Consider the following 17,509-nt stretch of genomic DNA (forward strand, 5'->3'; position numbering starts at 1 on the left):
CGCACAAGTGAAAACTATATTTCACTCTCAGGAAACGATGTCATTTTGATAACGCTCACCTATACCGTTCAATTTGGTAGAGGATGGTCGTTGTCAATAGCTCAACTTACGTTGAGGTCGAATCCATGAGGAGTGAAATTAGAATTCTAGTCCTATGGATGTTAGCACTTACTGTAAAGATACCCAAAGTGTAAATAAGGTAAAAAAACATGATTTAAATTTGGGAGGGTGGTGGTGGTTTTGGAAAGTGTTTGTCAATATCAACTCAAATCGACGAATAAAAACAACACTTGTATTTTCAAATAAATATGATGGGAATCTTGGATTATTTATACCTAAGGGAAAGTTGTGTATGGATACATGAAGATTTAGCGTACATTTTAGTTATCAACTATGTGGTAGGCTAAGTCGAAAGTCCTTGAGGCTAGTTTGTCAACAAACCCTCAAGAATATCACTTGTTAACCCTTTCGAGTACCTAACAAGTGTGCCAAATATAATCACGTATTACCTCAATTGGGAAACCCTATTTCTAGAAAGATGCGCAAGATATAGTCAGCTTCCTAATCACCCTTATGCCTAAGATAGTGAAAATTAACAAACTACATCCATCAATTGTCCACTATTGCTTTGTCATCCATATCCCTCTTTCAAGGATGATATGGGTTCCAAGAGTTCACCCAAACCCCTTTTTTTAAGGATGGTGTGAGCATTCAAGAATTTGGGGTTTTCACCTATAAATCGATTTTGGGTGTTTTGGGTTTTCACCCACAAATCCCAACTAATTTAATTAAGCAATAGTGAATCCATCACCTTCAAACTAGCATATACATAAATACATCACAACCCATACATAATTGTACCTTAGTTCAACACAATCCCAAGACAGTGAATGCTTAGATACTCACGAATAAAATAGAGAGAAATACACCATCAGAATATTCAAAGTTTCCATTCTTCAATTACACTAAATTCAAAGTCTCCTAAAATAAAAAATACAATTGTTTCCCAAACTAGGGATTTAGTATTCAAATTCAAAAATATTCCAAAAGAGTAGAATACCCAAAATATAAAGGATTTTTTTCCTTTTAGAAGGAATTTGGATTCACTTGAATGAAATTACAAAACTAATCCTGGGCACAATATAATCCCACGTAGTCGCGATCGCTGAAGCTTGCCCATGATCAAGGCTACCATGATTGCGGTTAGCACACCATGATTGCGGTACTTTGACATGTCTTGACTTACCCCGTTCACGGACCACAGACCACGATCGCAGTAACTGAGGCTGAGTTCTACTTTAGGTCTTCAAGCTGCACTTCTTTTCCCCTTTTCGATCCTTTTCAGCCATCATCCATATCTTTCCTTCCCATAACTAGTATGCTTGAAAAATGTAGAAATTATTGCATTTAATCACAATGTTGTCCATTTATACATGAAAATCATAGTAGTGTGCACGAATGTTGAGTGCGAATGAGTGGTAAATTCACCACTAATTAATATTGTATATGCGTGTGCCCCCTTGTTCTATTTATATGTGATATAATGCATACTTGTGTTCTATCTTGGTGTGATGTTGTAATATACGTGATATATTAGAACTGTTAGTACAAGTAGTATGGGCTACCCTTGTGGGACATTTTCTAACTACAGTTGACATGCTCTTAGTGTGTATTTTGTATGTCTTTTTTTCTACTTTTCTTGGTCGATCTATGATACCTACTGAGTACAAGTGGACCGTACTTATTCCTACTTCACCCTTTCAATGCAGCTTTAGGTTCGGGTGTGCCTTAGACTGGTTGATTTCGAGCACCTTCAAATTTCTCAAGGTAGCGGTTAGACATTCATACGTTTGGAGTTCACCTCTATCTTGTTGTATTAGTTATGTACTTATTCGTATTCGAAGAAAAATATTATTCTTTTGTGGTTATTTTTCTGATGTATTTGACTCCTGAATTGTATTAGTAGTTCTTACACTATTGACACCTATTTTGGGCATGGTTGGTATTCTAGATAAGTTCTTTCCGCATTGTTATGATTACTTGTATGGTTTGACTTCGTTCTAGAAGCCTTACCTTGGGTATTTCTGTCTTTTTTTTGGTACCAATTTAGGTGATAGACTTACTTATCAAGGTACGCCGTGACAAGTGCCATCATGACCCTTCTTTTTGGATTGTGACATCACACTCTCAATCTCTCACACATAATAATAATAATAATAATAATAATAATAATAATAATAACAACAACAACAACAACAACAACAACAACAACAACAACAACTTTAAACCTTTCAATATCACATTTTATTAGACATATTATAATGAGTCTAGTCAAATAAGTCAATACGAGTAATAGTATTGTTGATGATGTTATAAAGATAATGATGACATTTTATTTTCTTAATTCGATGAAGGCCTTTATTGATTGTCCGAAGCAAAGACCTACTCCGATAATCCTAAATTAATAATTTGCATATAGAGAGAATGTCCAACCTCTCTCTACCTCACCCTCAACTTCTATTCAAATTTATGGTGAGTATGATCCATGCTTCATGAAGGTAAGGAACCGTCCCCACCAGAAACACCAAATTTGCGAGATTGCAAAATGGGAATCGATCAACTATTAAAAACTCTTACAGTTGAAAGCAAAAAGGATAACATTAGACTTTTATTTTAGAAATAAAATTTTTGAGGTTAAAATAATATGCAGTTGAAAATTCACGTAAAATTGAGTTAAAAACAAGGTCTGAAATAAAAAAAAATATTTTTAAGCATTATTGACAATAGCACCAAAATTTATTTTAAAATCATGATTAAGAGATGTTTTAGAAGATGTAGCAATGAGAAATAATGTAGATATGTGTTTAGAGGCTACCCACATGAAACACGAGGAAGAAAATCTCAAAAATTTCCTTTCCAAAGTTTGGAGGTCCAAAAATAAAAAAATTCATAAAAAAGGGAATTTATACTGTTATATGGATAGTACCTTGCGAATGTGGTTAGCCTTTTCATTCGTGATGGTCAATGAATACCATGCCAAAAATGCCCTTTGCGTTCATGAAGGCTAATGAATCAGGCCTTTTGCGTTCGCAAAAGCCTCATGGCGTCCGCAAAGAAGGCAGAAAACTCGACCCGAATTCGGTTGCCCTTTGCGATCGCAATCACCACCTCACTATCATGATGAAAAAAATATTTCCTTCTCTATATTTGGGGCCAAGGGTCTATATTCTCGAAGAAAGTTCCAGGCACAATATACCAGATGTGCACTAGCTAAATTTGGATGTTACAAAGTCTTCCAACGAATCCTTAAAATTCATTCGGAACCTCAGAATTTGAACAAATTGTGTTGTTGTTATTTTCATGTAATATATATACATATATATATATATATATATGTATATATTAGAACTGTTAGTGGAGACGATGTGAACTACTGTTTGAGACTTTTTAGTTTGAAGGTGATGTACTCATAATATATTTTACTAATCATATTTTCTACTTTGCTCTGTGGGCCTATGATACCTCTGATTACAAGTAAACCCATACATATCACTATTATGCCCTTTAGGTGCAGATTCAGGTTCTTGTACAATACACGACATTTGAGTTCGTGCGAGATTGGGTAGATCTTTGAGGTACTAATGTGCTCCAGAGCTTGGGTCTGATTTTCAGACCTTATCTTATTTTCTTTACGTTTTTAATTATTTTTTAAGACAGAGATGTATTTTCAGTATCTTTCTGGGTTATATTAGATGCTCTTGACTTATGACACCATTTCTTGGGCTCATTATGACATTAATTTTAGTTTTTCGCTATTATTATATTTATAAATAACATAAATACCAACCCTTTTGGAAGTAATTACACTCTCTCCCACTTTTTAAATTACTTTACTCTCTCTTCCTATTAATATACATAATATAGCCAACATATACATAGCATTTTGTGTATATGTTGGGATTTTTGTAATAAGTTTAGGAAGTTGGGATTTTTTATAATATTGGAAACATAAGTTGTGTATTTGTGTAATTTTTAGTTATTATATTGATATTGTTTTGACTTACTTCCAGAAGTCTCACCTTAGCCGTGTTTTTGTTGATATCTATATTATCTTATTAGTTTGGATGATCGACTTAATCGCCAAGGCTAGACTAGGACTGGTGCCATCATGATCCATTTTTTTGAGCCGTAACAAAGAAATAGCTAATTTTATAGCTTCTGTAAAAGCAATTCTACTATTACTTATAAATATTTATTTTATTTTAGAAATTTGGCCAAATGCCTTATTTTTAAAAAATAAGTCTTTTTAGAGAAAAATAAACTTGGCAAAACATGATGTGATTTACCTTGCCTAAATATTATTTGCATTTGGACTAATTGTGACATTCCACCTTTTTTTTATAAAAATAAAAATAAAAAATTTCTCTACTTATTAGTTCCCCTCCTTTTCTTCCTTTTTCTTGATTTTCTCTTTATTTCTTTGTTCTCCTCTTTGGCATATTTTTTAAAGTCATATCACTTTTTATTATCCTTTTTCATCATAATTTAATTTCATTCTCATTTTTGGCTCTTTTATTTTTGTTTTTTATTTCTCTTTATTCTTTGCTTTTTTTAATTTTTTTCATAATCTAATTTCATTTACTTTTTTCTCATTTTCTTTATAGTTCTTCTTTTTTCTCCTGTATAATAAAAAAAGATAACTGATATAGTAAATATTTGTTGGAGTAGATGAGAGTTTTTCTTCCTTTATTTGAGCCAGGTTTGGAAGGGGAAAAATGATGAGGTATTTTTTTAAATCCACATGACATTTTAGGAATTTAAAATTCAGTTTTGACTTTTTCTTAATTTGATAAATATAGGATTCCTAACAAAAACGATAAATATGCACTTTTTGTTAGACACCAAACTGAGAATATATATGCATTGCTTTTTAAATGAGAGATATATCTGCTCTACAATACAAAGTTGAGGGACGTACTTAATTATTTTCCCTTTATTTAATACACTATATATCTAATAAAAATAACAAAAAGTAACATAACAATGTAAATTTTTCAACCCGTTTTTATCTTGTACTTCTCAAGCATTAAACAAACAAACACCACTAATCTCCCTTATAGAATTACAAAATTAAATATAACTATATATATTTACATGATATATATTATAAACTTAGAAAGATATATCATTATCAGATCTTAGAAGAAATAAGATACATGTGTTCTTTTTTGTTGTTGTTGGTTTTCACTTAGCACTTGCTGCTGAATATCATATTTAAAATTTTAACTAATCCAAATTCACATCACCTAAGACTAATTAATGTAATTTTTAGCACAGAAATTAGTGTATATCATGAATTTTAATATATAATTTAGTCATGCAATATTAAATCATGTTACGAAATTATTTGAGAGGAAGTTGAAGTTTTATTTGAAAGTACAATTTAAATTTTTTAAGTTGTATTTTTACTCATAATTGTAAAAATGACATAAGTTATGAAACTATCTAATTTCTCAAGTTCTCCTACTATATCACCAAATAAGCAAAAATTCATAAATATGATTTGTAGATGCAAATATAACTATCAACTTATGGATTTTTTTGTATAAAATATAAATATATCTCTATATTTTTTTATAAATAAATGTTTGCAGTTATTAACTTTCAAGTAAATCAATAATAATAGTAACTAGTCATTCTTGGCTACAATCCTTTCACACAGTAGTGGCAATCTCTCCAAGTCGAGCATGAGTTTTTTCTTTTTTTAAAAAAAAAATTAAATGATATTTTTTTTTTACAAAATATAAACTTATGAGTCAAATTTTATATTTTAAAAAATTAAAATCATAATTTAAAATTACAAATCATAGTTTTTTTTTCTTTTCAGAATCTGGGATTTCCTCATGATTTGAAATCCCAGATTTGAACCAAAAATTTTAGTTGATTAAACTTTGGTCAAGTTAAAATTGATAAAATTGACTCGCTAGTTAATGAAAATTAGATTACACCCAAATAAATAAATAAATATCATAAAATCTACCATCAATTATTTGAGTTTGTCTATGATAGTATTAAATTATTGAACGAAATTATGTCAAACATATGAATAAAAGTTTGACTAGTCTATAACTTGTGTAAAATAAAGTTACTTATTTATAAAAAAGTTATAAGTTATTTGAAATTTATTAAAGTTATTTAATTTAGAATTATTGACTTATAAAAAAACTTGAATGTATTTTCTAATAAAAAATTAAATCGTATTATATATGGAGCTACTATATATGATTCTTGAAATTCCACAAAAGAAATCATGCAAGTTCCAGCTTCCTATATATAAATGTATATTGCTCCTTATTTTATCATGCACAATAACTTAACCATTATGACGCTATATATGTTGGGACGATCATTATACAAATAGATAATTACACACCACAATAAATTTATATACATTTCACGTAATCAATATTAATTTATAACTTTTAACATCGCATTCGATTATACAAATGATATTGTGTCAAAATGAGTTAATATAGCTAATAATATTATTGACAATGTTATAAAATCGTGTTCACATTTTTTTATTTAATTCAATGAAGGCCCTTATTGATTGTGCAAATAAATGTTCAGCGGCTCACTTACTTTTTATATTTAAGAAAAAAGATAGATCGTGTTATAATTGTTGAGACAGAAATTCGTTTGACAATCCAAACTTACTAGAATTATGATAACACCTAATCAACTCAATCATGGTAGGTAAGCGAAAATCAAATACGTACAAATAGTTTAAAGTAAGGGCAAAAGTCAGAATATCAAGACGAACCATCGGTTATAATTCAAAATCATCCACAAAGTAAGGTAGAATAATATAATCCAAAAAATATCCACGACTTAACTGTCCCAAGAACAAGAAAGACTCTAAACAAAATGTCATGACTAAAAATACAACTAAGAGAATTTCAAAGGGACTTTTTTAGTGAGTCCATTTATAGCAAGAAAATTTAAATCAATTTTTTAGTATATTCTGGATATCATATGATTAAACTAAACGACATTCAAGAGGATTTTTCTAAGAACTCAACTTCTACGTGTTAGAAAAAGAGAAATTCACGCACTATCGATCTACTAATTAATTATTTAACATATTATTTTAGAAAATCACTTTTTCATTGAAAAGAATTAGAATTAAGAAGAAATATGGTTGTTTTGGTTATTATCATTGTTTTGATTATTTTCTAAACAGTTAATAAGATATTTCATTTGATTATAATTTTTTAAAATACTTTCTAAATATTTTGAATTGTTAACTAATTGTGATTTATAATATTTTTATGTAGTTTCTAAATATATAAATTTTTTCAAGAAAACCAAAAATTCTAAAGTCTAACTCATACCAAACATTAATTAGTTCATTTAGTAAATATTTGTTTGTTAACGAAACGGTCGTAGATATGCATCATTTGTTAAATAAAATTTGGGGGTATATGTGTACCCTTTTTTTAACGAGGGGTATATTTGCTCCAAAGAGAAAATTTGAGGGTTATATTGAACTATTTTTTCTTAATTTTAAAGACTAAATATATAATAGAAATAACAAAAGGTAACAAAACAATATAATTTTTAAATCCTTTTCACCTTGTATTTCTCAAGCATTGAACCCAAACAACACCACTAATCTCCTTCATAAAATCACAAAATTAAATTTAACTATATATCATTACATGATAAGTATTATAAACTTAGGAATATGTCATGACCCAATTTACATGTCGTGATTATCCGACCAGTAGGTAAGCCAAATCGTAGCCCAGAGCTATAAACAATGGGATAATTTAATGAAAAATGCCATAAATGTCAAAATTTTTTGAATAAAGACTTACAACAACAAATCAAATAAAAACAACAACAATAACAACAACAACAACAACAACAACAACAACAACAACAACAACAATAATAATAATACAAAAGATAGATAAGATAACAATAACATTCCGCGATCTAGTAATATCGGTACAAGAGGCACTAACAAAAGAATATGAGTAGTGTAATAGTTAATATACATCAGTCTTGAAATGAAAATACTATGACAAATAGAAGAAGGGGAAAAGGGCAACTAGGGCTTTGAGAGCTCACCATGTCTCCGAACTTTAGTCAACACGATCGCAGCGACAACGACGAAATCTAGCTCTCAGATCTGTACAAAAAAATACAGATTTGTAGTATGAGTACCAAAGTCATGGGTACTCGGTAGGCATTATCGGCCAACTGAGCTAAATCATTATAGAAATATAATAAAAATACAAGATACATAAGCTAAGTCAAGGTAAGAGGAAAACCTGGAATAATGCTCCAAATATTGTAAATAAATATTCAGAACGATAATATTATAAAAGAAAGCATAACTATTACTTCAAAACTGGCCTCTATAAACTAGTAAGTGCGGAAAAGTAAATAGCCCAACACAACCCCAATAAGATCTAAGGGCGCAATCAAAGAGAAGAAGTGACCAAAATTAGGCTAATTAATCATATCTTGAAACTATAATCGTGTAACGCCCCACATTTTTGGGCTAGAATTCAAACTATTATTATGAAGTATGCAGATCAAAATTCAATGCTTTTATGTCTATTTATGTGTGATGATTAATTCTATAGTGTAAAAATATCCTTTTATATCAGTCAAGGTCATAAATATCTCCAAAATCAAGGACGAGTTAAGAACACTTCTATTGCTTAGGTTTTAGTGAAAGATTCAGTTTGGGTCAACTTTAAATGACCATTACTCCTTGTACATAATGAGTTATGTTTCCTACCTTATATCAAATAAAAGATCTTTGAATCTTCTTTCCAACGCATTTGGTTTCACCTTTATCTGATATCGACATGAAAAGTTATACCTATTTTACTCCAGTATGGTAGCCTGTCAACAAAGTGACGACTTAAGCTGACGAACCATCATATATATGAAGACTTATCAGCCAAAGTCATCAGTATTAGGCAGAAAGTATCAATTCCAGCTTCTAAGTGATGACTTATCAGTCCAAGTCATCACCATGACTAGAAAAGGGCCCAAACTAACCTGAAAGTAACGACTTAAGTGATGAGCTGTCACCTATGTGACGGGCCATCAGCTGAAAATTTCAGCAATTGTGAAGTACTTTCGTAGGTGTATTTTGGTCTTTTTCCTCACCCCAAACGTTACCCCTACGACATAAATTACCAAAAACACATACTTAGCTATTGCGAATCAGATTCAAAAGCTATTAACCCTCTTTGTTCCTAAGAACAAAATTAGGGTTTCTTCCCAATAACTTCAAGATTCCATCACACTCTCCACAAGATAATTAAGAATTAAGATTTCCAATCCAAGAACGTTCAAGAAGAGTTAATTATCTTTCAAGATCAAGCTTTAAGGTATGTTAAATGTTCATCCATAGGCCCTTTTTCACCCACAGAGTTCAAGAACCCAATTTCATATTCAAAGTTATGAATTATGAAAGTTATTGTAATTTTAACTATAAATCCGCATGAATTTTTAATCTATATCATGTTTTCATGAAATTATTGTGTTTATTAAATCCTACATGTTTTGAATGGTGTTGTTCGGTGATTTAAGCCTTATTTTGGGGATTTAGTATCAACTACTAGTTTCCTTAAATTAAAACCATTCCTATGTTTAAGCCATGCATTGCAAGTGTTTGATGAAATGCCTCAAAGAATGAGTTTTAAATATATGCTTACATATCATGTCCTTAAAGTGTTAGTATGATCTTGCTATCATTGATATCAAGTCCTGGGGGTTATGAATACCTAAAAACTTAGCTGTTTACTTAGTTTAAGTACTTTCAAAAAAGTTTCAAATCTATTATAGTATTATCAGTTCAATCAGTGCATCATATCAGTAAGCTTAGTTCAGTCCAGTGATTAGGGTCAGTTTAGTTGGGAGTAGAATTTAGCACTGATCGAACCCAGAGATGGGGCTCACCTGCCAATTAAGGGTGTGACCTTTAGTAGCAGTTCCTATATTTCATAACTATGTAGCCAGCGTAGGTTGAGATGTTAACCTACCAGTTAAGGGTTGATCTCATAAAGGTACCTACCAATTGAGGGTAACCCTTAGTCTTTCAGGATAACACTTTAGTGGATCCATGTAGCCATGCATTAATACCCGTGGCACTGTACTGACACCCTTCCAACTGGGGTTATAGGTTGGATCCTAAATAGCTTATATTGGGGCATGTCGAGTAGATGATAGCTCCTATAGTCTCAGTCAGTATTCAGTATATTTCAGTTCAGCTTTGCATTAACCATAGCATATAGTTATTAGTTATTCAGTTATTAGATTTTAGTATTTCAGTTTATAGACTATTTTCAGAATTATGTTATATGCTTGGTCATACATTCTCAGATTTTACAGCATTCGTGCATTCATATTAGTTACTCAGTTATCTCAAGCTATTTCGACAATCATTATCCATGTACTTGAGCCCATGCATATCATTCTAACCCCATTTAGCATACCATTACATTCAACGTACTAACTGCATACTTTTTTTTATGCTATGATATCTCATATCATAGGTTCGAACACTCAGCTTCTCGACTGTATCTAGATATCCCAGCGCACCAATAGCAACAATAGTGGTGAGTACTCACGTTCCAAGGAACAATTATGATTATCTCAATATTTTAGTTTCAGTAGCCAGTCAGAGTTAGTTGGGGACTTATCCTATCAACTCCTCAGTTACTTAGTTAGAGGCTTTCAGATACTTTTAGTCATTTTTCAGTTGTCATTATCAGCCATTTTATCAGTATTATCATTATTATTTTACAGACATTATCAGAACTATGTTTAAAAACCTTATGGCATTCTAGTAAATTCTGCATATATTCCATGTTACATTGTTCAGTGTTCAAAACAGGTACCAACATGGGTTAGCTTGTGGTCCTTCGAGGCTGTAAGTATTATGTGACACCCAGGGTGTACTCTCGGGGTGTTAAAAACTTAGTATCAGAGTCTAATGTTTTAAAGTGTCATAGGGAATCTGAATGTCACATCCAGTAGAGTTTTATGCATGGGTGTGAAGCACGCCACACTTATGGACAAGAAGCTACAAGACATTTAGTAAAAATTTCCCTTCTTCAATATTCATGTCGTGAGAATGAGCGTGAGCTCAAATTAAATTCCCTGTATAATTCAATCTTTCTTTTGTTTACAGAACATGCCTCCCAGAAAGACTAATAGAAAAAGAAATGGGAACCAGCCAGCACCTCCGCCCATTCAGGAAAATCCCTTGAATGAGCATGTTTTGTATGCAAAGTTTAGAGCTGTGTTCACTACTCTGGCTTACTCTGTATCAGCTCAGAACACTCGACCAGCTACTGTTCTGGCCAACCTAGTGGCCCAATACTATCACAGCTTGGATTCGGGACTTTACTCTAATGAATCATCCTCTATTTTTGGGATCCAAATTTGAAGAGGATCCATAGGAATTCTTAGACATGGTGCAAAAGGTAACTGACATTATGGGGGTAAATTCTTGTGAGAGTATTGAGTTGGCTGCTTACCAGCTGCAAGATGTAGGTCATACATGGTTTAAGCAGTAGAAGATAGATGGAGGCGCAGATACAGGGCCTATTGAATGGGAGGAGTTTACTATAACCTTCTTAGATAGGTTCTTCCCATTGGAGATGAGGGAAGCCAAAGTGTTAGAGTTTATTAACTTGAGGTAGGGAAACATGAGTGTGAAAGAGTATTTACTCAAGTTTAGTCAGTTATCTAGGTATGCTTCTCATGTGGTAGTTGGTAGTAGGTCTAAAGATAAGAAAGTTTATGTCTAGGGCATTTGATAGTGTGGTTAAGAAGTCTGGGATTGTAATATTGATAAAGGATATAGACTTGTCTAGGCTTATGGTCTATGTTCAACAGATAGAGGAGTAGAAGACAAAGAAGAGAGAGAGAGAGAGAACACGAGGGCTAGAACAGAAGGCTATAATTTTAATCAGCCAAAGTTAGAGGGTGGTAATCGTCCCTAGTTCCATTAGGAATCTTCACTCCCAGCTCCATCTTCAGCTTCCGTCAGAAATAGTCCCTATTTTTTGCATGCAAAGAAAAGATAAAGAAATTAATATACATTCAAGGCATAATAGTTACATATTTCAAAACAAAAGAAAATATCAAGAATCAATTTTTTAATTACAATGATATGAACACTTGGACAGTATAACAAGAGTGAGAGTCAATAGATAAAATACAAAACAAAGACATACACTTGCATGCCTCATGACTTATGTTCATATTAAGAATGAATAAAGGTAAAAGGAAGAAGGTCATATTCAATGAATTAATGCGAGAAAAAAACAACGTAAGCTTCCGAAAGTAAAGGAACGAGGCCACAAGAAAAATACTCATGACTTCTAAAATTGAACAAAATAGACATTAATCCATATAACAAAATTAAATAAAGGTTAACTTTTCAAGAAAGAGAATCTTTAAATTTCAATTAAGGCGACATTAACGAAAATTCATACATATAAATTACAAGCAAAATTTTATCGAAAAATGTGTAATGACTTATGGTTTATATTTCTAAGACATCGTTGATTCTCTTTTGATATTATGAATAAAAGGAGACATGAATCAAGTCTTTACACACACAAAGAGCACATATAACAATCCAAAGTAAGAAAATAAGAATAAAAGTTTAGCATCTCTAAAAGTGAAATATCGTTCAACAATCATACTATGCAGGAGTAAAAATTATTCAAATAATTCTATTTAGCCACAAAAGTCTAAACTTTCTTATCATTTTGACAAGACAACATGAGAACAAAAGAGAAATAAACATCTTGGATGGAAAATAAAGCTAGCCATTCATCTCTTATATGAGGATTTTGAAATCAATTAAAATAATTAGCAAGCAAATAACAAATTCTTGACTTAAGTAATTACAATTTTTATTAAGGCGAAACAAACAATAATAACTATTGTTCCAACATAAAAGAAACAACTTTACATGCTAAAACAAATATATCTGCCAACAATGAATTTAAACAAGGCATGAGTTTTTCTTTAGAGCAAAGATCAAAACATTATACATAAAAATCAAAGAATAAAGTCAAAAGGCAAACCAATCAATATTAATTATTCTTTTCAATATAAAGGAAATAACTTTACATGCTAAAAACAAACATATCTACCAACAATGAGTTTAAACAAGACATGGGTATGTTTTTCAAGAAAAGATCTAAACTTTATCCAAATTAATCAAATAATAAGGTTGAAAGGCAAACAATCAATATTAACTATTCTTTTCAACATAAAGAAAATTACTTTACATGCTTAAAACAAACATTTCCACCAACAACGAGTTTAAATAAGTCATGAGTATGTTTTTCAAGAAAATATCTAAACTTTATCCAAAAAATAAAGTAAAAAAAAGGTACGTACAACTATTGCTAGTTTATTTTTATATAATGAACATGAAAATAATTAAAATATCGATAACACAACGTTCTATGGCCTTTAAGGCCATCTACAACAAACGATCCCAGCAAATAAAATTATAACTATGAACTACGAAGAAGAAAAAGATGAAGAAGAAACTGATAATAAAACTAAAAAAAAGGTGTGTTTACCTTTTTGGGGGCAGCAAAACGAGACTACGAGCTTCGTCGGAATCAACCACCAACTAAAAACGTCGCCGGCAACTCAACAATTTTGATTAGCCGACCAACTCTATGAAATAAATATTTTTACTAAATAAATATAAATATTTTGCTCAAAAGGATTTTTTCACCGTTCTAGCCTTTTTTCTTACTTTTTCACCCCCTTTTCTACCAAAGTAGTGGTTGTATTATAGGAGAGAATGGGCTTTTTTCGTCTTTTTCTCCGCCAATGTGAGCGAAAAATATTTATATAAAAGGATGAGGATTTATTTCTTGTCATCCACCAATGTGGGAGAAAAGTCATTTAGGGGTGTTTTTGAAATTAAAAAATTGAAGATAAGGTGAGGTGGAAAATAAGTGGGGGAAAATTGTACAATGTAGTACAATTTTTGAATTTCAAAATTGAAAAAGGACAAAGTTAGGGGGAAATAATATAATGTAGTACAATTTAAAATTATTTTTTGGTGGGAATTTGGCAGAAGTTATGAGAGCTTTTGGGAATTTTGAGGTTATTTAAAATATAACCCCAATTGGAATTTAAAATTTAGTCATATTCTTTTAATTTTGACCAGATTAAAAAGCAATTGACGGATTGCATTGCAATTATGGCCAACTTTAATTTCAATTATGGCCAAATCTAATAGATTGGCTAAATTAAATTGAAATTCGATACGAATTAATATTTCTTTTAATCCCAAGCTTCTTGATTTAATAAAATCAAATTATTTTGATAATAAATTATATAAAAATCAAGATTTAAATTATTATATTTATTTTCAAAATAATCCTTAATTAAAATCCAATATTTCATAGAATAAATACTTAATTAATAAAATTATATAATCTCGTATAACTGAACATGATACTATGTAATCGCTACTTAAAATGATAAAATTATGTAAAAAAAATATTTTAATTTTTTTTATTTGGATGAAATAAATAGTTCAATTTTATTAAAAACCAAAGAAACTCAAGATTACATTTAGTCATGGAGGGAAAAAAATAGGTGTCAACAACTTTCCCCTCCCTTTGGGTAGGATGGATGCAAGTAACCTTAGACAAAGGGAGGTTGACGTTTCTAATTTTGTCTGACCACAAATTCAAATATGAAAGAGGTTGGTTTTCGTACGAGATTCATAGAGTTATGGTTGGACCTCGGTATCAGGTTTCCTACATATCTTAGGTTACATGAGAATTCAGGCCATTTGTAGTTTATAAAGCTTGATTTAGAGCATGATTTTTAAAATATTCACCAGCTATCTCGATTTTGGAGTTTTTGTTACAACTGAAAATTCAGAGAATAAAGGGATTTGGGGGGAGATTGGAATGCAGTCAAGTTTTTAACAAAGCGCCCATTCTACATATTCCCATGACTCAAGGAATCAGACTGCTTGTAGTTTGACTCGATCGGTAGAGAAGATAGTCTTTTATTTTAGAAGATCTTTGACTTGGAATGAGTGATAAGTTGATCGAGTTGCAAAAAAGAAGCTTGTAACCTCTTAACTATGAATGTGGGATCCTTCACACTCATAGACAAGAACTTACCAGGACATAATTTCCAAAGCTCTAAGTATGTTGTCACCCGAATTTCAAAGAAAGAGAAGTTTACCCTCAGCATGAGTTTAGAAATATCCCAAAGGTGAAGCTGAAACTAGAATTTCCCACAAAATCCATATGCCTTATAATGGGGGTATGGTTAGATGGTGGTGGCGATCATCCTTTGTCTTGCATCCAGAGAGTTTGACGCCCCTCTTTAGACTATGTCCCATTTTGCTGCTAAGAAAGACTTTCATGTTGTGCTATGTCCTATCTGGAGTCGTTCGCACCTCTGGTTTTGATTTGAGATTTTCATCCCCTCAGATGCTCTCGAAAATGTTTCAAACAAAAGTGTTAGTGCTAAACATAGTTCATGAAAGAGGTATGTAGTCTTTTACCATATCTCCACGTGGGTTGTCGCCTGAAAAATGAAGTCATACTTTCATGTACTTGTTTGGAAGAAAATAACTTGCAACAACAGACACAAAAATCCTCTTGGTTTTTGCATACTTATCTCATTTGTCGGTTGAATATGTCTTCAAGGTGGGGTGACCCTTATGGAAACCGATGACACTTTATGAAGAACGATCCCTGCAACCGTGTAATCTTATGCTGATGCGGCAACCCTTTGGCCACCTATAATAATGGTTGTATGACAACCTCTTTGGTTATTGCCAATAATTCTTTTCATTTGACCATCAGGTAAGTCTTGAACATCTTTTGTATTGATACAACTTATAGATTTCCCTTGAATTATCAATCTTTGTATAAGCTCATGCATTATTTAATGTTGGATACGAGGCAACTTATAGATATCCTTTGAATTTCTAGCTTCTAGGTGATCCTACATATTATCCAACCTTAGATAAGAGATGGCTTATAGATATCCCTCCAATCACTAGCTCTCAGGTGTTTCTGCATATCATCTGACCTTGGATACAATATAACTTATAGATATCTCTCAAATTGCTAGTCTTTGGGTAATCTTGCACATAATTGATCTTGGATATGATGCGTCTTATAAAGAACTCTTGGACTTATCAATTTGATGATCTCACATATTCTCCTATAAGGATTTAGTTGTGACTTATGGATAATCTTTGGACTACCAATATTTGGGTAACCTTCCACACTATTCGGTTAGGATGTCGTTGTGGCTTACGGATGACCTATGGGCTATCAACTCATAGGTAATCCTACACGCTATTCTATTTTAAATAATATGACTAATAGATGACCCTTAAATTGTCAATTTCTAGGAAATCTCATAAATCACTCATCTTCATATAGCAACTTAAAAGCATCCCTTCAAATCATGTGCTCTTGATGCATTCAGATGATGATTCATAAAATGATGAGATATCCTCGATGCCAACTTTTATGTCTCGCGTGTCAACAAATTTTGCATACTGATGATATCCTCAACGCCAACATTTGTGACTTGCGTGTCCATAGATATTGAATGCTGATGATATTCTCGATGCTAGTGTTTGTGTCTTGCATGTCAATAAATATAAAATGCTGATGATATCCTCGATGCCAGCATTTGTGTCTTTTGTTTCAATAGTTATTGAATGCTGATGATATCCTCAACGCCAGAGTTTATGTCTCGTATGTCAACAAATATTTAATGCTGATGATATCCTCGACGCCAGTATTTGTATCTCGCGTGTCAATAGTTATGAAATGCTGATGATATCCTCGATGCCAGCATTTGTGTCATGCATGTCAATAAATATGAAATGCTGATGATATCCTCGATGCCAATATTTATTTATCATGAGTCAACAAATATTGAATGCTGATGATATCCTCGATGCCAATGTTTATGTTTGCGTTTCAATAGATAGTGAATGCTGATGATATCCTTGACGCTAACATTTATGTCTCGCATGTCAACAGATATGAATGCTGATGATATCCTTGATACTAGCGTTTGTGTCTCGTGTGTCAATAGATATTAAATGCTAATGATATCCTTGATGCCAATATTGCATCCCGCGTGTCAATGAATATTGAATGCTGATGATATCCTGGATGCCAGTGTTTGTGTCTCGTGTGTCAACAGATATTAAATACAATGGCCCTCTAGACAATGAAATAATATGAAATAGCCCTCTTGGCAATGGCATGAAATGGCCCTCTTGGCGATGATATAAAATAGCCCTCTCGGCAATGGGATTAAACGACCCTCTTGGCAATGGCATGAGATGGCCCTCTCGGTAATGAGATAAAATAGTTCATTTGGTGGTTTGAAAAGAGTTTCACCTGAGTCCGTTTGTCTGCGTTTTTCTTTCTACATG

The sequence above is a fragment of the Capsicum annuum genome, chromosome 2, assembly GCF_002878395.1.
Source record: "Capsicum annuum cultivar UCD-10X-F1 chromosome 2, UCD10Xv1.1, whole genome shotgun sequence".
NCBI classification, from domain to species: Eukaryota; Viridiplantae; Streptophyta; class Magnoliopsida; order Solanales; family Solanaceae; genus Capsicum; species Capsicum annuum.